This window comes from Schistocerca americana, chromosome 8, assembly GCF_021461395.2.
Source record: "Schistocerca americana isolate TAMUIC-IGC-003095 chromosome 8, iqSchAmer2.1, whole genome shotgun sequence".
Lineage (NCBI taxonomy): Eukaryota > Metazoa > Arthropoda > Insecta > Orthoptera > Acrididae > Schistocerca > Schistocerca americana.
Window position 1 is genome coordinate 26742538 of NC_060126.1, and position 26081 is coordinate 26768618.

Sequence of the window (26081 nt, forward strand, 5' to 3'; positions counted from 1 at the left end):
TCAGCGCTACAATTGCAGTTCAGCGCAGTCCCGCAGCCGGGCGAAGGCAGGGGAAGCAGCGACATTAGCGGAGGGCCAGTGCTTTCCCGTGCCTTCAGCAGATGGCGCTCCTACGCTTTCCCACAGAAACACGGCTTGTGGAAAAATTAACAGCCTAGCCTCGGGTGCTGTTTCTTTATTTTCAGAAGATCTCTGATGCGAGACTAGTTGCTGGGCGCAAAAACACGTGATTGTTAAAAATGTTTGTGACATCACGAAAACAGAGCAGAAGGGTCACTTTTATTTTTTTATTTTATTTTATTAGAGAAAAGGCTGAATGGGAAAGTCACTAGCCGACTGGCTGTTCTTATTCAGCAATTGGCGGTCATGTCTGTTTGAGGAGCAATATAGTGAACTCACGACACGCTGATGTCTCGGCGATCGACTTCGTCTGTTGTACATCCTTTGGAACCCATCTGGGTCGTTATCAGCCGCCATCCCGCGAACGGAAATCGGCTGTCTGTTGTTTACGAGAAGTACATGACATGTGCGCAGACATTCAATGCTACACACCTCCGTTGTGGCCGAGCGGTTCTAGGCGCTTCAGTCTGGAACCGCGCTGCTGTTACGGTCGCAGGTTCGAATCCTACCTCGGGCATGGACGTGTGTGACGTCCTTAGGTTAGTTAGGTTTAAGTAGTTCTAAGTCTAGGGCACTGATGACCTCAGATGTTAAGTCCCGTAGTGCTCAGAGGCATTTCAACCATCTCTTTGAGCTACATGCCTCCACAAACCTACCAACAAACTGTCGGAACCCTGATACACGAACTGAGCGATGTATTTCGTTCCACAGGCGAACAAACAAGCTATCAAGCAGGTGATCGTAATGTTTTGGTTCATAAGTCTACACAGCTGCTAAACGTTTCTCCATTCCATGGAGTATCTTAAAAGACTATGTACACTGCAGTGATGGTGACAAAGACAATGTGACCATTGGCAAAATGGGTAGGCCGTTTACCCTTACGAATGAAGTGAAGTGAATTTCATAACACAAATGCAGGTTCCTCCTGAACGTTAACCCAATAATCCGGTAACCACTGTATCACAGTGAAATCAATGTCTAAGGGAAAAAAGAACGGAAAGAACAAATAAATGATGACCTATGTGCCACTTGTAAAAAGAACTACGGCTGTAGAAACAATACTAGTGCTCGGACTGAGCGTCGGTTTTGTCTGCAATGGACCCACCTTAGACAGCAGAAGCTACGGTACTCAAGTGCAAACGTTAGTGACACTGACAGTTGAAATTGAGTGAAACGAGCGTTAAGTGAATTTTAACAATGCAAAAGAAAATTATCATGTAATTAAGCACATTATAAACAAGTTGAGTAATTCGTATCACAGGATTACATATACTATGACGAAGTTGGGTAGTATGCCCACTTTGGTTACTACATTTTATAACTTCAACCGTTTTTCATTTCTTAAATGTTGTTTATGATGTCTCTTACATGTAAAACACACAATTCCTAGGCTGAAAATTTGTTTTGCTTTTTCATTTACAATCCATAATACCACGAAGTTAGGCAGGTTTACCATAACAGATTAGCCCATCCCTATCACACAAAGCTCCCACACGATGCATCGTCGTCACACCTCGTTAACGCGACTGTTGCCGGGCCGTCTCCACTACCGTCCCGCTTTGGTTCTGTTGTTTACGTTTCCTCCGCCCCCCCCCCCCTCCTCCCGCTACACCGCATACATTCCCCCGCAGCGCCGTCAGGCACGGTAATTGTCCGCCGTTACCACACCGCGCTCCCTTGGCTGACGGCGTGCGCTGTGATTATGAGCCGACGCGCAGCGGAACGAATACCCGAGCCTTGTGAGCCCCAGCTGCGGCGCGGCGAATGCTCGCGAGGGAAGTATACACCCAACGGCTCGCGGAATTTACTCACCTTTCACGCGATTCTAGTACGTACTTAACGTGTAGCGAATGCTGCCCTAGTGCGATGCGCTGCTCAAGCGTCTCCCACAAATCGAGGTTCGAAGTCTTACTAGCCTTAAGCGGTCCTCTCACGGGACCTGGAAACGCACGTGGGCGAGGAGCAGGTGACGTCACAACGTTGAATTCCACGTCCCACTACAATGCGGAGCGTGAAATAAAAATCTGGCATGCCAGACTCGCATTCCTGGAGAGAGACATGCGACATCATTTTACGTTACAAACCTAACATAGGAACCGCCGTATTGTATGGCGTTGAACATCGTATTTAGTAGATCTCGATGAGTACGTGCTATGAATATAAGCTGGTTCAAAGCATCAGGAAATTGAGGATCTCTCGAAAACACATCTTTTTAGCTGCGATTTGTTACATTAAAATAGCAGGAAACTGCATATCGGTAGGCACTTCCTCTAGTTGATGTTTTTAGTGTTACAACTTGTGTATTAAGAAAGTATACGTTTCGATGCTGCGGCACGATGGTGATCTACCAAAAGCGCGTCTTGCATATTAAATATCAAATAATGACATTTGTAGATGTAGTCTTTAGACGCAATTCTTTATTGAACATAATGAGAACTACACACACGAAAGAATGGTGTTTTATCCACACACCTTATTTTTCCACGTAATCTCCATCCTGTTTTATGGTCTTCCTCCAGCGCGAAACAAGGGCATGTGTGCCCTGTAGGTACCTATTCTTGTCCTGGTGGCGGAGCCTGTGCTTCACTGTGTGAATCACCTCCTCATCGTCCTCAAAATGTCTACCACGGATGCGTCTGTCCTCGTGAATGGCAACATCAGGTCGCTGCAACATGTCGGCCTTGACAACCATGGATGGTCTCGAAATCGTGGAGCTCCGCCGAACCGCCTTCTGTAGACCTCGCCCTCCGTGCCCAGCAACTAACTATACTTTTGTCAACAGCAGACGCTCCACAGACGTTACAAAAGTGTTTGTGAATATTCTCCCACAGTTTCTTTCTCCGCAGCGAGAAATTCAATGACGGCACGTTGCTAATAACGTACATCACCTACAGACGCCATTTTGAAACTGTCCTGCAGCTACGCTATCTGTCGGAAAAACTTCAGATAATAAACACGTAACGTTTCGCATTCGTAGCATTTTTTTCCAGCTGAGAAAAAAAAATTCTGTGCATTACTTTCTGGGCATCCCTCATAGATTCCGGGTGTTCACAAATTTTTAGATTCATATAAATATGAGAGTAAAATTAGTAGGATCTGCTGTACAACAGTTAAGTTTATCAGCATATTTATACACCTACAGCTACTTTCAACAATAATAATAGCAATCATAATAACGATCATAATGATATGTGTAACTTGTCTGAAATAAGAAAGAATTATTTTTGTGGATTGTTGTTGTTTTCTACATAATAACGTACAGTTTAGGGCAAGAATGAAAACTTCCATCTATACAAAAATGTGAAACAGAGAGTAGTGAAAGCTTAAATATTGTTTCATTCTTGCCCTAAACTGTACGTAATTATGTACAAAACAACAGAATTCCACAAAAACAGTTCTTTCTTTTTTCAGACAACTTAAACATATCATTATTATTATTATGATTGCTATTATTATTGTTGATAGTGGCTGTAGGTGTATAAATATGCTGATAAGTTTATATATATATATATATATATATATATATATATATATATATATCCTAAACACGTATTAATTGACGAATTAACTCCCGGGCTGAAAGTGAGACCTCGTCACGTTGCACCCAGACACCGACTTACGCCTATTATATACTTCTTTGTTAAATGTTCGCTTGTAGCCACGCTTATTTGATTTCGTCACTTTCTCGGTCAACGGATCTGATCTGGCAGGCCCTAGTTCATCTGTAGCTAGCTTTTCCTAGTAATTGACACTGCACAGAAAGCCAATTCCTGCACCGTAAACAACCAACTCCAAACAAAAACGCCCTCCGTGAAAAACATTAAATTCTAGTAGTACAACAACATGGTTACTTGACTGGAATACAAATGAGGCGCTGAGAATCATAAGGGCTTAAAGCACACAGTTGTCGATCCCACATTTAAGTGAATATCAAAGAAACCAGCGAGACTGCTTTTTGTTTCGAACGTTCATATATACAATATCTGTGGGCGTGCAGCACAGACAAACCTGACCCTGCATAAGATCAACAGATGTCAGAATCGTGAATAAATGCTACAGACTTACAATCGACGGTGATGTGCTTTATGGTTCTCAGCATCTCAAATGGATCACTGAGTGATATAATCCAAGACTTAATGTACTATATCTCATTCAGAATCCCACAAAATAGGTGTTTCTATCTGTATGACTCAAACATATACTGATGCCCAATCTAATTTTACCATATAATGAGTGAAATGACACATCTAAGGCGTGCGCTACCGTCAAGCGGGATTTATGCCAAGCGAATGGGGATAAAAGTCTGCTTCTTTGGTTGCTGTAATTGATATATACTTGTAGTTGAGTGATGAACTGTGTACGTTGTTTATCAAATCCGTATATATTTGGCTTGAAATGGCTCTAAGCACTATGGGACTTAACATCTGAGGTCATCAGTCCCCTTGGAACTATTTAAACGTAACTAATCTAAGGACATAATACACATCCATGCCCGAGGCAGGATTCGAACCTGCGACCGTAGCAGCAGCGCGGTTCCAGACTGAAGCGCCTAGAACCGCCCTCGACAGCGGACGGCCTTGCGCAGAGGCTCCTTAAAACTTGCACAACTGGAGATGTGCTCGGGACCGTGATGCCAAGTTTCACGGAGACCAGAGGAGTAGCAATGTAGCATAGTGCGGTAGATTTAGGGTCGTGTGCTTCAGGTTACCGCTTCTACATTACGTTTAACAGCAGTGAATGGATCGGCGAGGTGTAAAAAATTAGGGTGTTCACGTGGCCCTGTGTTCTTACACAACAGCCGCCACTGGTCGTACGCTATATAAGGAGCTGTGGATGTGATGTCGAAGTTGTAGCGCTATTCATAGCGTCGTGCGCTGTGGTGCATGGTACGAGGTTTGCATCTGTCTTCCACCAATTTTTTAACCTTTTCTTTGTTAAGAGATTCTAGGTCTTTCTTATTCATTTAATAGGAGTATTACCTTAAAAGTAAATGTTATTTATTATAAATAATGTATTTTTTATGGTTTTTGTTGCACAGACCTACGACTGGAATGTTTCCCCAGTGTCCAGCCATCTTAAGAGCGATTGCCTGTCTGTGGATAAAAGTAAACGTAAGCTACTCCATGGAAGTTTTTCGTATTATGAAACTTTCTGTAATATTTGTATATACTTATCTCTTGGACTGGTTCATGTTTGCAGCTTGACAGTAAATATCTTTTTCATTTACGGTTAGCAGGTCCGAAAAAATCTCCTCTTCCACTGGAGTGAAATTACGAAACGAATCTCGATCTACAAATCTATGTAATGAAGTACGTTATTTCAGTGTTGGTAGTAAATGGAACATTAAGAATGTGGATATCATGCACGCGCATGCTGACGTTAGACAATATCCAGTAGCGGTATTTAATTTAAAACCGGAAGTGGGTTGAAAATTCAACTCATTTAATTATAACTTCTAGAAGTATGTCTCTTAGATCATTGTACAGCACTACGTAGTGCTCCTCCATCAGAAATTAGCTGTTCGAGCCGTCGACGAGTCAAGAATCTTCCTCGCTATTTTCTCCGCTCTTCTTCGACAAGCGCTCAGAGCGCTGTCGCAGCTAGTTCACGCGCGTCCGGTTTCGTGAAGACAGTGTACGTTTAGAGAGCCAAGTGACGACGACAACGGCCGCTGGAGAGCGCTGTGGGCGCAGGTCACGCTGACCGGCTGCTTCCGTGTGCCGACGCTGTCTATCGCGTCTCTCGTGAGGGCGGATGTGCCGTCCGCGTCTGCGTCCACGCTAGCTGGCCCGCCCCGTGTAACCACGGCTTTGCAAGCAGTGGCGTAGTAGCGTAACCGGCCGACGCACGGCCGACGCACGGCCGTCGACTGCAGGCCTCCGGGAACCTGCCCGCCGTGTCTGCGGACGCCTGGGTTCACTCCGGGACGCGCGCTGCCTTCGCAAAGAGAAGCGAACACTTGCGGCTGGCCTCGGTCGCGCACAACACGGCTGACGGCTGTCTGTGATTTTCCGCGGGAGCTCTAATGTTGACGTCAGTACTTGCACAGGCCTTGGTGCTGCAGCGTTTCGTAAGAGTTCCACCCATTTCCACACGGATCCCTTCTAATGACGATGATCAAAGCGCACAAAAAGTTATTCACTGCAAACAAACAACACGTCTGTGTCGCCTGAATAGTGGCCACAACTTCGCGAGGAAGACACTCCATAAATTTCTCCAGGTACTTCATACCGAGCACAGGCTGCTCATTGATGATCAGATGCCTTAGAGACCGCGACTTGCCATTCGTCGAGTGGCAGTCCGCCCCTCGACGTTCATTGCACTTTTTTTCCCATTAATTTGTCATTCCTCCAGAAAAGGAGATCGGGCTCTTGTACAAATTACAAGGGGGAGCCACGACGTTGGGATCACAGATTTACTTCAGGCTTTGTACATATTTACTGGGCCGTTAAAGCAACAAAACGTGCGAGTTGTAAGGTGCACTACTCTGGCAATTCTGAGAAAATCACGAGAGAAGTTTTACGCGTCTGTTGTCTAACTCATGTATCTGTGAGTAGGTGCCAGACTTTAGAGTTGGAACTGGTTAGTGTTCGAGCTTCGTAAAAGTAACCTGCGTGAGGTGACAGGTTGGCTACCGCTCCGGCTTAATTTTTAATCTATACTATCGGAAGAAAGAGAAATTTTTCAAAATGTCAACGAGTTGTGTTTCCCTAAGGGACTCTGAACATTCCCTGTAAATGCGGGAACAATGCCGGCCGTGGTGGCCGAGCGGTTCTAGGCGCTTCAGTATGGAACCGCGCGATTGCTACGGTCGCAGGTTTGAATCCTGCCTTGGGCCTCGATGCGTGTGATGTCCTTAGGTTAGTTGGGTTTAAGTAGTTCTAAGTTCTAGGGGACTGATGGCCTCGGATGTTAAGTCCCATAGTGCTCAGAGCCATTTGAACCATTTGAGTGGGAACAATGCATTCATTCAATGTAGTAGATGCCTCTTCAATTTTCGTTTTCCATATCTGTATGGCAAATACCACGCTGCAACGTGTGACGTCGAGAGCACATCCGACGAGTAATTGTACATGACTCTTGTAGTCCGGCACATTGTGACTTACTATACTACCCAACAATGTCATTAGCATCATTACTTATTGAGCTTCGACTTGGGCTTTCCAGGCCCTTCCCTCGTCCTTGAAAATTTAATTTAAACAGTAAGTAGTCAAATAACTTAGGAAATTCACTACAACTTGATGAAACTGTGCGTGGGTTTCTTTCATTATATTGCCTCGCAAATGTCGTATTAAGTAAATGATGTGACCAGTGACGAAGAAAGTGTAGATTAAAAAATAAGTGCTTGCAGAATTCTAACTGTCGCTTCGTCCGGCATACTCTTGCAAAGCGCGAACGCTAACCACAACGACTTCTCACAGGCAACCCTTCGCACAGATACATGAGTTACACAGTAGATGCGTATAGAAACTCTCTTGCGATTTTCTCGGAATTGCCAGAGTCGTGGAGCTGACAACTCGCACATTCTGCTGTCTTAATGGCCTAGTAGAGGCGTACAAAGTCTGAAGTAAATCCGCGATCCCATCGTCGTGGACGGCCTCCCCTTGTTAGTTCTTTTGAGCCCATTGTAGGTGGCACTGCGGCCAGAGGATCCACATTCGGAATACTGACTTGTCTCACTGCACGTTACTTTTGAACTCGCGGCCTTTACGCAGTCACAGTGTGAGGTTCGCGGCCTGCGATACCAGCAAGTCCGTCGTTCCCAGACGGGATGAGTTTCTCATCACGGAGAAACGCCAGACGTGCTGTCCGTCGTAGATGCTGCGCGCTCTGAAACGACCCGCCGCGTCTCGCGGAACATAACGAGCTCTTTACCGTGATTTGGTTGCATCTGGCGCTCTACCGAAAGAGAAAGGCGGAGAAAATCAGGAAGAGGATTCTGGACTCGTCGATAGCTTCAACAGCGAACTGCTCGTACGCTGCACGACGATCAGAAATACGTACTAATAGACATTATTCGTTAACTCAGTCGAAGTTCCGCAACATTTTCGGTTTTAGAATAAAGTATTACGCCCATATTTAAGATGTTGCATTGGAGTTCATAACATACATTTCAAGGTCGAGATTAGCTTCACAATTTTATTCGAATGGAACAGGAAAATTCAGATGAGTAGGGAACGAAATCCGACGACTTTCAGGACAATATTGTCCTGAGAGTCGTCGGCTGAACGACGGGATAGTGTTGTATGACGGGATAGTGTTGTATGACGGGATAGTGTTGTATGACGGGATAGTGTTGTATGACGGGATAGTGTTGTATGACGGGATAGTGTTGTATGACGGGATAGTGTTGTATGACGGGATAGTGTTGTATGACGGGATAGTGTTGTATGACGGGATAGTGTTGTATGACGGGATAGTGTTGTATGACGGGATAGTGTTGTATGACGGGATAGTGTTGTATAAACCGGAGATCTACGGACAGCATTTATTTAATACTGATTCCTGTTGCGACCGCACACGACATTCCGTACCCCCCAGTTGGAGGTTCAGAACACAACTTTAGGTTTATTTGCACCTTTCTTGTTTTCTCTCTTTGTTCTAAGAATGTGTGCATGCCATGCTACAATGCCTTCCCTTTTAACCAGAATCTGCATGTACATCTACAGAGACAATCCGCACCGTACGATGCGTAACGGAGGTTACTCTGCACCACCACTTGTCATTTCCTTTCCTGCTTCAGTCGCAAATAAAGCGAGGGAAAAACGACTGTCTGTATGCCTCCATGTGAACCCTAATTTCTCGTATTTCATCTTCGTGTTCCTTGCGCGAAATGTACGAGGTCACCTATTTTTTTAAGTACATAGACCTATTTATTTCTACAATGGTTTAAACCAGTTTACGGCTTGAACATTGAGCTATTTTTCGACATAATCACCATTTCTGTCGATGCATTTTTGTAGACGCTGAGCCAGTTTTTTCTATGCCCGTGTCATACCAGCTCGCCGCCATGCTGTTCAGAAAGTTATGAACCTCTTCTTTCACCTCGTCGTCGGAGCTGAATCTCTTTCCGGCCAAATATTGTTTTAACCTAGAGAACAGGCGATAGTCACTGGGCGCCAAGTCAGGACTATAGGGTGGATGGGTGATTATGTTCCACTGAAACTGTTGCAGGAGAGCAACGGTTTGCCGAGCGATGTGTGGGCGAGCGCTGTCATGGAGAATGTGTACGCCCTTGCTCAACATTCCTCTTCTCCGGTTCTGAATTGCCCGTTTGAGTTTTTTGAGAGTCTCACAGTACCTGTCAGCGTTAATTGTGGTCCCAGCGATTCAGCTCCAACGACGAGGAGAAAGAAGAGGTTCATATCTTTCTGAACAGCATGGCGGCAAAATGGTATGACATGGGCATACAAAAACTGCCACAGCGTCTACAAAAATGTATCGACAGAAATGGTGATTATGTAAAAAATAGCTAAATGTTCAAGCTTTAAACTGTTGTAAACCATTGTAGAAATAAACAGGTCTTATAAAAAAATAGGAGACCTTACTTTTGGAATTACCCTCGTATGTTGGAGGGAGTGGAATCGTTCGGCAGTCCTTCTTCAAATGTCGTTTCCCTAAATTTCCTCAATAGTGTTTCTCGGAAAGTACGTCGCCTTCCCTGCAGGGATTCCCATTTGAGTTTGCGAAGCATCTCCATAACACTTACGTGTTGTTCTAACCTACCGGTAACAAATCTAGCAGCCCGTCTCGGAACTGCTTCGATGTCTTCCTTCAGTCCGACCTGGTACGGATCCCAAACACTTGAGCAGTACTCAAGAACAGGTCGCACCAGGCGTCCTATAGGCGGTCTCCTTTACAGGTAAACCACTCTTTCCTATGACTCTCCCAATAAACTGAAGTCGTCCATTCGCCTTCTCTGCCACAGATCTGACATGCTCGTTGCAATTCATATGGTTTTCAACGTTATCCCCAGATATTTAAAAGACTTGACTGTGTCAAGCGGGACACTAGCAATACTGTATCCAAACACACTTTTACGTTTAGGACTAACTGCCATTCGTCACACCAACTGGAAACCTTGTCTAAGTTGTCTTGTGCCTTCCTACAGTCGCTCAAATTCGAAACCTTGTCGTACACTATGGCTTCATCAGCAAAAAACCGCTGATTGCCGCCCACCCTGTCAGCCAAATCCTTTATGTATATTCTATTTTTACAGTTTTTAAAACGAAGTAGACCTTTCTTTTTTCTTTCCTAGACGGAACGGAACTACGTTATTATCATTTTTCCATCTGAGCGTACTGTTCGATAATGTATGTCTGCGGGATGACTATCCACTTCAGAAGACGCTAAGAATACGAAAAAGTAGTAACGTACTATGACCGTAACGTGGCTGTACAACGTCGAGACACGTGCGTCAGTCGTGTAATGTGGAGTACAGTCGGACGCGTTTGGCTCAGTCTGTATGTAAACAGAGTTTAGTCCCACGTTCTGCCGTCGGCAGTTGTAAAATGAGCAAGTTATTGGTAACTTGAAAACTAACACATCTGAAGCACACCCGATAGAGAGACTAGATGAGGTAGTGAGTAAACAAGCAAACACAGAGGAAACAGCGGTAACTGGTGCTGTGCTAGACGCTGAAGGTATCCAAGAGTGCGGGGGGGAGGGGGGGGGGGGGGGGTCCGGACACACGCCCTTCGGTTCTTCGCCACGCGGAAAGCCTCTCTACTTACTTCCACGCGCTGTGAGTGCAGGACGGCCTGTGATTCTCGCAGTGCGGGAGACGGAAGCGGGATTTCCTTATAGCTGGAAACGAAACCTGTCCTGCGGCAGGACGTGTTGGCGCGCGACCTCGGGAGTCTCCTTAGCTGGCCGCAGAGGAGTGGGAGGGCTGTGTGCGCGCCGCGCTCGACAAGTGTTTGCTGTTCGCCGGCGGGGCGCCGCCTTTCCCGGAACTGCGCGGCCGCCAGCGGGCGAGAAGACCGACTCAGGGGCGCGCGCCTCTTCGTGGCTCTCTCTGATCGAATGCCGGACATTTGCCACGATTTTACCTGCTCCAAAGGGTTGGGCCCCTTGTCTCTCCCTCCTCCTCCTCCTCCTCATCGCTGTCGCGCAGTAAAGGTACTTACAGAGCCTTTCCGCTGGTTTACTTAACATAGGACCACAATCTCTTCGGATTTTCTGCCACATTTCTAGAGAGTCTTTCGTTGTGGAAACTATTAAATGCATCTCGCATTGAGATCCGCACCAAATTTCGAGCCTCAGTAAAACTTCGCCCATCTTGGAGATTTTGCGTCCGTCTAAATTATACGTTCCTTTTTCGGTGCAGCTGCAGCAGCTTTCTGTCGTGTTTTGTGTACCATGCGGGATCAGTTCCGTCTCTTATAAATTTATTTGGTATGAATCTCTCGAGTACTGTTGATACTATTTCTTTGAACTTAAGCCACATATGGTCTTCACTTACACAGTATGGAAGGATTGGAGACTATCTTAGAAAGACGTCAACCGAATTTTTAGCTGCTTTTATAAATAGATACATTTCGCGTTTAGTTTTGCTGAATTTCTTTGTTACGGAATTGAGCCTCGCTACGACTGTGTGTTCACTAATCTCTGTATCCGTCGTGATGTTCAGGATTATTTGTGGCTAAGAGGTCAAGTGTGTTTTCGTAACCATTTAAAATTTGAATGGCCTCGTGAACTAATTGTTCAAAATAATTTTAAAAAAGCATTTAGAACAATTACGGAAGTTGTTTTCTATTTACAATAGGGTCTGAAAATGTATTTTTGTCAACGTACGAAGGTAGATTGAAGTCACTGCCAACTATAATTGTGTGAGTAGCATACCTATTTGTTATGAAACCCAACTTTTCTTTGAAATGTTCAGCAACTGTTGATTGGCGACTCCATAGTGTCCTGTGCACTACGACCAGATAATGGGTATACTTGGAAGGATAGACAGCATTGGTCGTATATTTTTGTTCATTATCGCAAAATCGATTTTCGGTCACTTAGTGACCATCTTCAGTGCTAGAAGTTAAAAATTTTTCACATTACGATCAGAGAGTATAAAACAGAAAATCACAATTACATCTGCATATGAACAAAACACTTGTTAGGAACATACCTGTAATATATAACTTAAATTAGTAAGCACTGGTGTCAATAAGCTTACGGCGATCACATAGACTGAGGTCGCTGTTTACATGCACTTGTTCAGCAGACCTCGGTGTGACGGGGCTTGACACGCCCTCTATGTGACATGTGACACGTGAAGACATAGTATTACTGGTTTTGCGAGATATTAACACTAAATAACTCTTGTGCATTTGTGAATCGTGCAGTAATTCAAATTTAAAATGTACGTACAACACATAGCAGACGAAGGGGGAAGGAAATATCTAAAATACAGTGGCGTATTGTTTTTTAAAAAAAACAAACTTATAAAACATAAAACAGATCGATGATAAGTTGTCAAAGTACAGGACATATAAAAGAGCAAAAGATAATGAAAAAAAATAATAAATGAATAACATGAATGAGGTGTAACACAGGTTTTTTTAAAAAAAATGGCCGCTATTCCAACTATCTCAACACATAGACACACATGTTTTGGTTTGTTTTAATAACATTACTAATTTCGGTTTTTAAAAAAGATGCTCCGTTTTTGTTCCGTAATTTGCAGAACTCATGGACGCCTACTGAACATAATTTTACTACAGTCGACATCTCGTAGGCGTTGACACAAAGTAATACGAACGGGTTACCACTTTACGTAATTATTTTTAATGTATGTTAGCAATTCCTTTGCTGTTTGAATAAGTGCTGGATATCGTGCATAGCCTATGTTTATTTTCTCTAAAGTACGATGTATATTTTTGGTATAAGTGGCACTATTACCTGTCCTTCCTCATGATGGTTTCTCGATGTTTGATGTATACTACCTGTTCGCACCTTATATTTTCAAATGTATTTCAAATACACAATTAGAATTATAGGTACTTCTTAAGTCTGCTTGTATTTCATATGGGTCCCACTACTACTATAAGTTATGTAAAATCAAATTAGTTTATTAATATTCAAAACCGGTTGCTTGGCAACTTTATTACTGTTTTATCAACCTGTGAATGTACATATGGGTTCTGACCCAGTGCTTATGCGGAAGCGTACAACCAGTGATGGGACGAATGATATGTACATTATCACGCCGTTAAATATGATAACAAAATTGATACTCTACACCCTCGAAACTTTTTTTTAATATTACTTAATGGCATATGAATTGTTACTTAGTGGCTTTTTCGGACTATTACTATTTTATAAATTTGACTTCTCAGTTTTAACGTAATATTTACGTAAATCAAGAACGATGTACTTCTAACCTCCCACGGCAAATGATGGGGCTATGTTTTACAGTAAGCAACCGTGTATATTTGATGTCATGTACGTATGGGTTCTGACCCAGTGCTTATGCGGAAGCCTATAATCACTGTTATAACACTGCTAGCTTGCCCAAAGGGACATACGAGACGTACACCAGCATGTCGGTTAAATATGATAAAATTGTTTATCCACACCTACAAACATTTTTGTAATGAACATTGTGTTTTACGGCATTTTAATTATTAAGTAATGGCAATTTCGTACTGTTATTATTTTTTATATATTTGACTCCTTAGTCTTAACGTAACATGTTACGTAAATCACGAACGTGGTACTTCTAAGTTCCCACGCCAGATGGTGGGTATTATGTTTTTTTTTAAAAAACCTGTGTTACACCTCATTCATGTTATTCATTTATTATTTTTTTTCATTATCTTTTGCTCTTTTATATGTCCTGTACTTTGACAACTTATCATCGATCTGTTTTATGTTTTATAAGTTTGTTTTTTTAAAAAACAATACGCCAATGTATTTTAGATATTTCCTTCCCCCTTCGTCTGCTATGTGTTGTACGTACATTTTAAATTTGAATTACTGCACGATTCACAAATGCACAAGAGTTATTTAGTGTTAATATCTCGCAAAACCAGTAATACTATGTCTTCACGTGTCACATGTCACATAGAGGGCGTGTCAAGCCCCGTCACACCGAGGTCTGCTGAACAAGTGCATGTAAACAGCGGCCTCAGTCTATGTGATCGCCGTAAGCTTATTGACACCAATGCTTACTAATTTAAGTTATATATTACAGGTATGTTCCTAACAAGTGTTATGTTCATATGCAGATGTAATTGTGATTTTCTGTTTTATACTCTCTGATCGCAATGTGAAAAATTTTTAACTTCTAGCACTGAAGATGGTCACTAAGTGACCGAAAATCGATTTTGCGATAATGAACAAAAATATGCGACCAATGCTGTCTATCCTTCCAAGTATATTCAGCAACTGTTTCATCTGAGACCGGGAGTCGGTAAAAGGAGCCAATTATTAATTTATTTCGGTTGTCGAATATAACCTCTGCCCATACTAAGTCACAGGAACTATCTGCTTCAATGTAGCTTGTGAGCTGAAACACACATTACATTATTTTTCCTTAAGTTGTGCTTCTTGTTTCTGTTGTAGTGCAGATCATTACAATTACGGCATTTCTCTCCAAAACCAAGGAGGCTTTCTCTGTGACCCTGTAAATATTCCTTATTTCTAACATTTCAAAATTGTGCGTCGACTTTAGATGACATGTCAATCTTTGATGTTCTTATCTCTATTTAGTGAACGTATTTTCTGTCATATTTTGAGCCGGCCGGTGTGGCCGTGTGATCTAGGTGCTTCAGTCTGGAACCGCGTGACCGTTCCGGTCGCGGGTTCGAATCCTGCCTCGGGCATGGATGTGTGTGATGTCCTTAGGTTAGTTAGGTATAAGTAGTTCTAAGTTGTAGGGGACTAATGACCACAGATGTTAAGTCCCATAGTGCTCAGAGCCATTTGAACCATTTTTTGTCATGTTTCGAACGTTGTCCCGCTACAATTTACTAACTAATACTTCGCCGCAAGGGACATCCGATTTTAGAGAGTAAATTAATATGAAGTATGTCGTTCTTCTTTTCAAACATTCACATTACCATTTCTTCTGCCCTTATTGTCTTTTGGGCATGCAGCTGTTGTACTTAAAGTAGGCACAAATGCAGTGATCAAAAAGAAATGATTAGCGTACATTCGCATTCTCTTTACATTGTTCCTTTCTTGTTGCTCCCATGGCGAGGGACTGTTTCTATCGCAATCAGTTTCCCAAAAGTTATAAATATTTCGATTTCGGAAAAGAAGCTCTGTATTTCGCCAAGATGTCGAAGAAAAAGGTCCCTTACGTACTGGTCGTATCGAGTAAGATGTGGAGACGGCGGTTTGAAAGCGGACAGAAGAAGTACGAGGAAGGGCGTCCCTTAGCTGAGGGATCGCTACCTGGCGAAGAGGCAAGTGTGGCAAATGTCCGGCGTGGCAAATGTCCGCACGCCCTCTGATCATCTGCAAACCTCTCGTACGCTCGCGTTGCTCAACCTCGTTCACGGTTGCGACAAACAGACCACTGCCTTTTCTCCGCTGTTGACTTTACAATCGCCACACTTGCGTTCGGTTCCAGGAAGTACAGTGCACACGCAGAGAAACAACCCGTCGGGTAGCTGCAGCCGCGAGCTGCGAACTCCTGCCTTTAGATCCGTGGACAACAGAGGGCTGTTTTCCAGTGCGGGCGGGTGGGTAAAAGACATCATTATCTGCGGACAATCTGCGAGGGCCGCTCACATTGTCTGCTGACGGTTTTCCGTCACTTATTACGAACTGTGACCTTTCTCAAAGGAAATCACGAATCCTGTCACACAACTGAGACGATATACCATAAGCGCGCAATTTGATTAGGAGAACTCGTTTGTGAGGAACGGTGTCAGAAGCCCTCTGGAACTCGAGTACTGCTACACCCCATGTCGTAGCACTAATCGTGTTTCACGAGAACTGTGTTTTCTGAATGCGTGTTGCCTGTTTGTCTGTAAATCGTTTTCCTGGAGGTAATTCGTAATGTTAGCGCAGAATGTATCCTACAAAATACTACTGCAAAACGACGTTAGTGATATGGATCTGTAATTCGGCGAGTGACTCCTGTTTTCTTTCATAGGCATTGGTGTGACGCGTGCAGCTTTCCAGTCTTTGCGTACGGACCTTCCAGTGAGCGATCGCTCGTATACGGTTGTTAAGCGTAGAGCTATTGCATCAGCATGCCCTGAAAGGAACCTGGTTGGACCAGAGCCCTTGCTTTATTGAGTGTTCCAAGCTTCACTACACCGAGGATATCTATTTACACGTAACTCGTGTTAGCAGTTGTTCTTGATTCTAATTCTGAAATATTTACTTCGTCTTCTTTTGTGAAGCAATTTCGGAAAATTGTGAATTTCGGAAAATTGTGTTCAGTAATTCTCCTATAGTGGCACTTCAGCAACAGCATCAGCATTGTTACTGCCCAGTGAAGGTACTGATCGTCAGATGATCAAATGCCGGCCGGTGTGGCCATGCGGTTCTAGGCGCTTCAGTCTGGAACCGCGTGACCGCTACTGTCGCAGGTTCGAATCCTGCCTCGGGCGTAGATGTGTGTTATGTCCTTACGTTAGTCAGGTTTAAGTAGTTCTAAGTTCTAGGGGACTGATGACCTCAGAAGTTAAGTCCCATAGTGCTCAGAGCCATTTGAACCATTTAGATGATCAAAACGAAATGCAAAATGATTTAAACAAGATATCTGTATGGTGCGAAAAGCGGTAATTGACATGAAATGATGAAAAATGTCAAGCCATCCACACGAGTACTAGAAGGAATCCGGTAAATTTCGGTTACATGATAACTTACACAAATCTAAAGGCTGTAAACTCGACTAAATACTTATGGATTACAACTACGAATAACATAAATTGGAATTATCACATAGATAACCTTGTGGGGAAAGACTGCGATTTATTGGTAGATCACGTAGAAACTGTAACTGGTCTATTAAAGAGACTGCTTACACTACGCTCGTCCGCCCTCTTCCGTAGTATTGTTGTGCGGCGTGGGATCTACATCAGATAAGATTGACGAAGGATATCCAAAAATTTCAAAGAAGGGCAGCTCATTGTGTATCATCGCGAAGTAGGGAAGAGAGTTCCACCGGTATTATACGCGAATTGGGACGGCAGTCATTAAAACAAAGGCGTTTTTCGCTGCGTGAGGACCTTCTCACGAAATTTCAGGCTCCAACTTTCTTCTCAAAGTGTGAAAATATTTTGTTGGCAGTCGGCTACATAGCGATCATTATAATAAAATAAGAGAAATCAGAACTCGCACGGAAAGATGTAAGTGGTTGCCTTTCCCGGGCGCTGTTCGAGTGTGAAAAGTTAGAGAAGTAGCTCGGTGAACCCTCTGCTAGGCACTTAACTGTAGATTGCAGAGTAATCACGTAGATGTAGATGTAGTCTGTCCTGCGATAGCCTCTTCTATTCACGGCTATTGCAACCTGCATCACCGAGCGAGGTGGCGCAGTGGTTAGCACACTGGACTCGCATTCGGGAGGATGACGGTTCAATCCCGTCTCCAGTCATCCTGATTTAGGTTTTCCGTGATTTCCCTAAATCGCTTCAGGCAAATGCCGGGATGGTTCCTTTGAAAGGGCACGGCCGATTTCCTTCCCAATCCTTCCCTAACCCGAGCATGAGCTCCGTCTCTAATGACCTCGTTGTCGACGAGACGTTAAACTCTAACCACCACCACCACCACCAACCTGCATCCATTTGAACCTGCTTATGATTCAAGGCTAGGTCTCCATCCACAATTCCTGCCTTCCACACCTCCTTCCAGTACCAAAATGACGATGTCTCGACGCTTCAACATGTGTCCTAATAACCGACTCCGTTTTTTAGTGAGGTTGCCCCACAAAATTCTTTTTTTCCCATTGAGATTCAGTATATTCTCGTTAGTTGCCAACGGCCTTGCCACAGTGGTAACACCGGTTCCCGTCAGATCACCGAAGTTAAGCGCTCTCGGGCTGGGTTACCACTTGGATGGGTGATCATCCGGTCCGCCGAGCGCTGTTGGCAAGCGGGGTGCACTCAGCCCTTGTGAGGCAAACTGAGGAGCTACTTGATTGAGGAGTAGCGGCTCCGGTCTCGTAAAGCGACATACGGCCGGGAGAGCGGTGTGCTGACCACATGCCCCACCATATCCGCATCCAATGACGCCTGCGGGCTGAGGATGACACGGCAACCGGTCGGTACTGTTGGGCCTTCATGGCCCGTTCGGACGGAGTTTTAGTTAATATCCTCGTTAGTTGTTCAACCCATCTAACCTTCAGCAATCTTCTGTAGCACCACATTTCAAAAGATTCTATTCTGTTCTTGTCTGAACTGCTTATTATCCACATTTCACTTCGTAATAGGCTACACTGCAGACAAATACCTTAAGGAAAGAGTTTCTAATACTGAAATTTATTTTCGATGTCAACAGATTCCTCTTTGTCGAAAATGCTTCTTTTGCTGTTCCCAGTCTGCAAGTTGTTTCCCCGGTTCTTTGCCCATCGTCAGTTTTCTGCCTATATAGGCTGCCTTTAGTGTCTCATTTTCGAATTTCATTCCATCAGTATAGCCTGATTTAATTCCAGTACATTCCATTGCCCTTGTTTGTTTAATTTTTTATCGATATTTTCCTTATAACCTCTTTTCAAGAATCTGTCGATTCCGTTTAATTACTCCTAGTTATTTGCCACCTCTGAGGGTATTACGCCGTCCTTATCGGCAAACCCCAAACTTTTATTTTTCTCCCCTTTTGCAGTTTTCTGCCGGCAGCGGTGGTCTACTGGTTCTAGGCGCGCAGTCCGGAACCGCGGGATTGCTACAGTCGCCGGTTCGAATCCTGCCTCGGGCATGGATGTGTGTGATGTCCTTAGGTTAGTTAGGTTTAAGTAGTTCTAAGTTCTAGGGGACTGATGACCACAGAAGTTAAGTCCCATAGTGCTCAGAGCCATTTGAACCATTTTTTGCAGTTTTCTCCTTGAGTTCCTTTACTGTTTGCTAAATGATTTAATAAATCGGGGAGACGCTAGAAACCACGTAAAAGAATAGTAGGAAAAACAGATGCCTGGCTCAGATTCACAGCAAGAATCTTCCGGAAATGGAACTCATCCACGAAAGAAGTGGCTTACATGGTGCTTGTTCGGCCGATTCTTGAGCGTTGTTCATCAGTCTGGGATCCTCACCAAGTACGACTGATAGAAGAGCTAGATACGACCCGACGAAGAGCGGTGTGCATCGTCACCGAATCGTTTGCCCGGCGCAAGAGCGTTACTGAGAAGTTCAAAGAACTCCAGCGGCAGTACAGGTAGCTACAAGAGAGAAGCTTGGTGCATCACGGAGGGGTGCGCTACCGAAATTTCGAGAGAATACTTCCCGGGAAGAGTCGGACAACATATTGCTTCCTCCCACATACGTCTCGCGAAGTGACCGCGACGAGAAACTTCGAGAAAGTAGAGCCACTACATAGGTCTGCCGACAGTCGTGCTGTCCACGCGCCATTTGCGATTGGAACAGGCAGAGCAGATCAGATAGTGGTACCAGAAGTACCCTCTGCCGTAGACTGTCAGGTGGCTAGCGGAATATTTATGTGGTCGTAGATGTCTCGATCTCTTCTTATCTACTGCTTCCCTTTTATGAGCTTCGCCTCTAGCACCTGCAATCTGGTATTCTACAGCTACCGTAAATATTCTTTCGCTGCCAATATTTTATCCATGATATGTTGAGAATTTCCAAAAGTGTAATTTGGTAAACGTTTTTAAAAGCGTTCTATAAATCTACAAATGATATTTACAATAGGTTTATTTATCTTCTAAGATAAGTCGTACGATCAGTACTGCCATGTGTATTCGTTCATTTCTCTGAGACCCAAACTGATCTTCCCCGAGGTCGGTTTTTACCATTTTTTTCCATTCTTCTGTAAATAAATCATGTGAGTACTTTGCAACCATGACTTATTAAACTGGTAGGTCGGTAATATTCGCTCCTGCCAGTACCTGGCCTCTCTCTCTCTCTCTCTCTCTCTCTCTCTCTCTCTCTCTCTCTTTTTCTTTTCTTCTTCTTCTTCTTCATCAGAATTATTACACATTCTTCTGGCAATCTGTGGGTATGTACTTCTCATGTATACGAGGGGCTTTCAATAAGTAATGCAACATTTGTTTTGAGCAGGTTGGTTTAATTCTGGATTCCAATACACCATATTATTCCCCATTCTTTCGGCTATGAAACCCTACTCTTCAACATAATCTCCGTTCAATGCGACCGCCACTTTACTGAGAGACGCCGTATGCCTGCATGATACCACTCTACGGGTCAACGTCAGAGCCAACGCCTTGCTGCCTCAATATTCTCCTCAACATCCACGTACTGCTTCCCCCGGAGTGCACAGCTTCACTGCACTTATGTTAGACGGCGAGGAATCCTGCGGACACACATCTTCGAGTACTCCAGCTGGCGGACGAGTGTGTCAGCAGAGATGTCCAGTTGTGCAACGAGGGCTCTGCTTTTGATCCGTCTGTCACTTTGAATGAGAGTGTCCGCACGTTCCAACATCACAGCTGTGTGCGGTCGGCCGGCACGCGGGATATCACACATGTCTGCCGTGCGTTGTTGCCATGGTGACAGACGCGTCGCCCATCGACTAGCCGCCAGGTCTGCGCAGACATTCTGCAAGCGCCTACGAGGACCTACAGTGCTCTGGTTTCCCGCCAAAAGAAACTCGATGGCAGCTATCTGTTTGGAATGCACGTCCGTTACAGAAGCCATTTTGAAGCCTACTTATAGCGCCGCCACCTATCGGAACTTCATGAAACTATGGGGGCTGAAGCGAGAATATTCCACGGAGTTCCACAACGAATTCTGCCTCTTTTGCAACCGAAATTGGCCGACAACAATGCATCGCATTACTTATTGAACGCACGTCTTATTTCGTGAACCATGTGCAATAGTTGTGTCTCTCCTAAGCATCTAAAAAATTCTTGAGGGTATATCGCCTACTCCAATGGCTTTTCTTCGAGCTAGGTTTTTCAGCGCTCTGTGACATTTCTCTCCGAGTATCACATCATCCTCACCTTCTTCCTCTTTCTAATACTATTCTTTTCATGTTGATCTCCTTCGTGTAGCCCTTCTATTCATGCCTTCCACATTTAATACTGCCCTTCTTTGGAGAGAAGAAAAAAGAAAAGGACACAGAAAGTACTTCCAAGATCTTGCAACACTGTAAAGACGATTATGTTTAAAAAGTAGAATACGGGATACTGGGAGATGTTGAGCGAGATTTCGGTGTCTTCCGCAGAGATGAAAATCGACTGCTTTGTAAGTTTTTTGTATAGCCTGCAAAACTTGATGAGAGCCAGCCGTTCCTCGGGTACTGTGAACACTAAGAGCAAACCAAACGTGTTTGCAGAGGTCAAACAGTCAAAATGTTTACTCTGCCATTCACAAGCTACAAGAAAGGGCAAGTCCCCAGGTGTGAACACCAAAACACAAATGCCAAATTGGACATTTGACATAAACCTTTAGCACATTGACGACCAAACCTCTATTGGTTCATAAATAAATGCTTTCAACGTCTCCCTAGCCGTGAAATACAAGAGATCTTGCGTCGAGCATTGAAACGCAATGTCGTGAATTACATGTCATACAGGGAAAAACGCTGATTTTAAACAAAACCCTAAGGAGTCATAGGTTATCTTCATGTTGCATCGACAGCTTATCAGTGTATATTTTCGTAAAATAGTTCCTTCAATAATCCTTCATGGTATCGAATACAACATTAAATGATATCGGCGTTATATTGGAAGAAGGAACTGCCACAGCGTGCAGGAAATCTCTTGCCAAAAATGTAGAAAAATATTTATATGATTTTAAACAAAAATTAGACCTGCCAAACCTTTAGTTGTGTGGCGTAGTGAAACACGGGACAAAATATGGCGATAACTTCAGACGACTTCAGCTTGCGTAAGATACGTTTGTAACGTAGCATTATTTCTCACGTCACTCCGACCTAGGCATCGTTAAGCTTTCGACACGAGGGTCGAATTAGCTGACGCTGGTGTGGCGTTCTGCGAGTCCTGAGGCGTCACTTCCTATTATTTCACATTGAGGAAGCATTTCGGGACGTGAAACACAAAATAAGTTATCTTCCATTAGGAATGTGGAATGTAGTTAACTATGTGATAAGGCTTTGATGGAACACAGCGATCAGTCATCCTTTCCTTTATTAAAGCAAATCTACAATTCGGCTAGTAACTAGCCATTATCATTGTAGTATTTCCGATTTTTAACACATGTTCTAGCACGTCAGTCCCCTGTTGCTCGGGCTCCTATCACAGAATGAACACAAAATGAGTTCTGCGATATTTCGGCCACGTGCCACGTGAATTAGAACCAATAAGAACCAGAAATTGAGAGACGCCAAACTGTATTCGATGTGTTTAGTTCAAGCCCATAGTTGGTAGGTTATATGTCGTAACTTACAGCCAATGAATATACGCTGCTTCCAAGCACTAGCACATAGAAGATCTCTGGAGAACGCATCGCTGTTGGAAAGATTTGTTATCAGTAAATGACAGGAAACGTCGTATTGGTTGTTAAAAAAAATGGCTCTGAGCACTATGGGACTCAACTGCTAAGGTCATTAGTCCCCTAGAACATAGAACTAGTTAAACCTAACTAACCTAAAGACATCACAAACATCCATGCCCGAGGCAGGATTCGAACCTGCGACCGTAGCGGTCTTGCGGTTCCAGACTGCAGCGCCTCTAACCGCACGGCCACTTCGGCCGGCTTGGTTGTTAAAGAATTTTCGTATTTAGTTATTTTTGTGTTGTACAGAGGGTCCAGTGACATGAATGTGACTACTGCCTCTATTCGAAGTCAACGTGCAATTATCACTCACAGATGGTGGGTGGTAGCACTAGCGGTGGTGGGCATATAAAACGTGTCGAGGAGACGGGAAATACGGCGCAGTCACCGTCATAATGCGGAAACGAAGCGACTCATGTGACATTGAAAAGGACGAGGTCATTGACTTTAGGGCCGAGGGTGAAAGCATTTTGGAAGCGGTCGAGGCTGTAAACTGTTCACGTGCCGGCGTGTTTAAAGTACACCGTGCATGGCAAAATGGCGCCATCCAAAACCGGCGCCGAAGCAACTTCGGTGCACCACGGGCCGTACGGGACAGCGATCAAGGGCGGCTGCGAAAGTGTGTACGGGCGAGTAACGTGCAACTGTTGAGCAAATGACCGCCCAGACGAACCACGGAGCTGACAGCAGTGTCTTCTCGACGACCGTTGAGAGAATGTTGTTTGCGTATGGGCCTCCGCAGCAGGTGACCGGTACTTGCAACAAGGCTGACTGCCGCTCATCGGCGACGGAGGCTGGAAGTGTGGCGCCGGCGACGCAGCTGGACGTCCGCTGGGCGGCGGGCGGCAGGTGGCCTTCCTGGGCGAAGCGCGTCTTGTTCTCTGCCGGACGCGTGGACACACTTCCAAGCTGGTAGAGGGAGCGTTGTGGTCTGGGGAATGTTTTCGTGCATTTCCTGCGCGATCTCGCCATTCTGACGGCGCAGTGGATCTACACAAGTATGCATCGTTCTTTGAGGACAAATGCCCAAGTCACACCAACACCCAAAAAGGGAAGTAGGAGCAATCTGCTCAATTACAGGGCCGTGTCACTAACGTCGATTTGCAGTAGGGTTTTGGAACATATACTGCATTCGAACATTATGAAGTACCTAGAAGAAAACGATTTATTGACACACAGTCAGTACGGATTCAGAAAACATCGTTCTTGTTAAACACAACTAGCTCTCTGTATTCATGAAGTAATGAGTGCTATCGACAGGGAATTGATACCGTATTTGTAGATTTGCAGAAGGCTTTCCCACACCGTTCCTGAGAGGCATGTTCTAACCAAACTGCGCGCCTACGGAATATCGCCTCAGTTGTGCGACTGGATTAGTGATTTCCCGTCAGAAAGGGCACAGTTCGTGGTAATAGACGGAAAGTCATCGAGTACAACTGAAGTAATATCCGGCGTTTCGCAAGGAAGTTTTACAGGCTCTCTATTGTTCCTGATCTATATTAACGACATAGGAGACAACCTGAGTAGCCATCAGATTGTTTTGCACATGATGCTGTCATTTACCGTCTTGTAAAGTCATCAGATGACCAAAACGAATTTCAAAATGATTTCTATAAGATATCTGCATGGTGCGAAATGTGGCAGTTGACTCTGAATAAAGCAAAGTGTGAAGTTATTCACATGAGTACTGAAAGAAATCCGCTAAATTTCGATTACGCGAGAAGTCACACAAATCTGAAGGCTGTAAATTCAACTAAATACTTAGGGATTACAATTACAAATAACCTAAATTGGAAATATCACAGATAATGTTGTGGATAGAGCAAACCAAAGACTGCGGTTTACTGGCACAACACTTAAAAGGTGCAACAAGTCTACTAAAGAGCCAAATATCATGCTGTTATGTTATATAAAGGCTGTATCCCACCTTCATATCTTTACAGTGAAGATGGCCGTTTAAACGTGCCGAAACGGGTCATTTTACTAAATGAGAGATTCTGCGATTCTGATTGTTTTCTTTATAAATTTATCATCAAGAACAGATCGCTGTCACCCCTTTACCATGTTGGTTAAAATTGCAAACTGTGGAGACACGTGCAGCTATATACAGATTTCCACCGGCTGGCACCGCGCAGTGCTCTGGTGGGAGAACTGAGGCGAGGCTCGCTCCTGCCGCATTCTGATGCAGCCGTAGGCTAACAGATACCGGTTCACTGTTGGGATACGCCGAGAGGGAAGCTACGCCGATAAAACCAGTGAAGCCTTCAGTCTCCTCTTGAATCGGTAATGGATTTGTTTAAGACGCAGGCTGACGTAGTCCATGTTGCATCTGCGGGGATCTTCTAGAATTTTGTAAGTCGCGAGTTACAGACCAGTTTATTCCAGTGTAGTTGGCCTGAAGTGGTGAAGAACATGACGGAGATCCAGTGTTATGCAAAGGCACAGCGAAAATGTTGGTCGTAACCGGTGTGGTGTTGCAGATCTGAAAAGATGACGGGTACTTGATGCGTGAGGAGAGCTATGGGAGACACCAGCGACTTAGAAGCAGACCAAGTGTGTGGAGGTGACGTCGCCCGTGTGGCTGCGTCCCGCCGAGAAGGGGGCGCGGGCGGCAGGTGCGGCTTCGCCACGGGCAGGACCGCCGACACGCGGCTCGAACCGGTCGGCGTGATTCCGGACTCTCCAGCGGCTCTTGTCGGCTCCAGTTGACGCGAAAACCACGTAGTTTGCCACGAAAATCGACACGCCTTAAAATTCCTACGTTAGCTCTATTAAAACGCACATTCCCTCCCGTGCCACTACGCTAGTCGTGTTGTCCTGTCTGTATTACATACAAATAAAAACTTCAAACGTTTTTTATTCCAGTCTTTGATCACAATATCAATTCTTTTGACGATGACCTGTTTCAGTCCGTAATGACCATCCTCACATCTTTTCTACACCATGTCCTAAAGTGATATGGCCATAATGCCATCGTCAAAACATATAAATATAGTCAGCACAGCATCGTCGCATAGATCTAAAATGAAGTGTAGAGCAGGCCACATCGTCCACACAGTCTTTATTGGTGCTGCCCACTCTACACCTCATTTTAGATGTATGCGACGATGCTGTGCTGACTATATTTATATGTTTTGACGATGGCATTATGGCCTTATCACTTTAGGACATGGTGTAGAAAAGATGTGAGGATGGTCATTACGGACTGAAGCCGGTCATTGTCAAAAAAATTGATATTGTGATCAAAGATTGGAATAAAAAAACATTTGACAGTATTGGATCACTGTTCGCATACGCGATTATGTCGCAGATGGTGAAATAAAAACTTCAATATTCATGACCACGTAGTAAGACATAAAA

The 26081-nt window shown here is 44.3% G+C and overlaps 1 protein-coding gene and 1 pseudogene across 1 annotated transcript in view; one reads left to right on the top strand and one right to left on the bottom strand.

The window, feature by feature from the left end:
- The window catches only part of LOC124545255 (putative fatty acyl-CoA reductase CG8306), a 168714-nt gene that overhangs the window by 107631 nt on the left and 35002 nt on the right, over positions 1-26081 (bottom strand). The window lies entirely within an intron of this gene.
- LOC124546310 lies at positions 18050-18167 on the top strand (annotated as a pseudogene).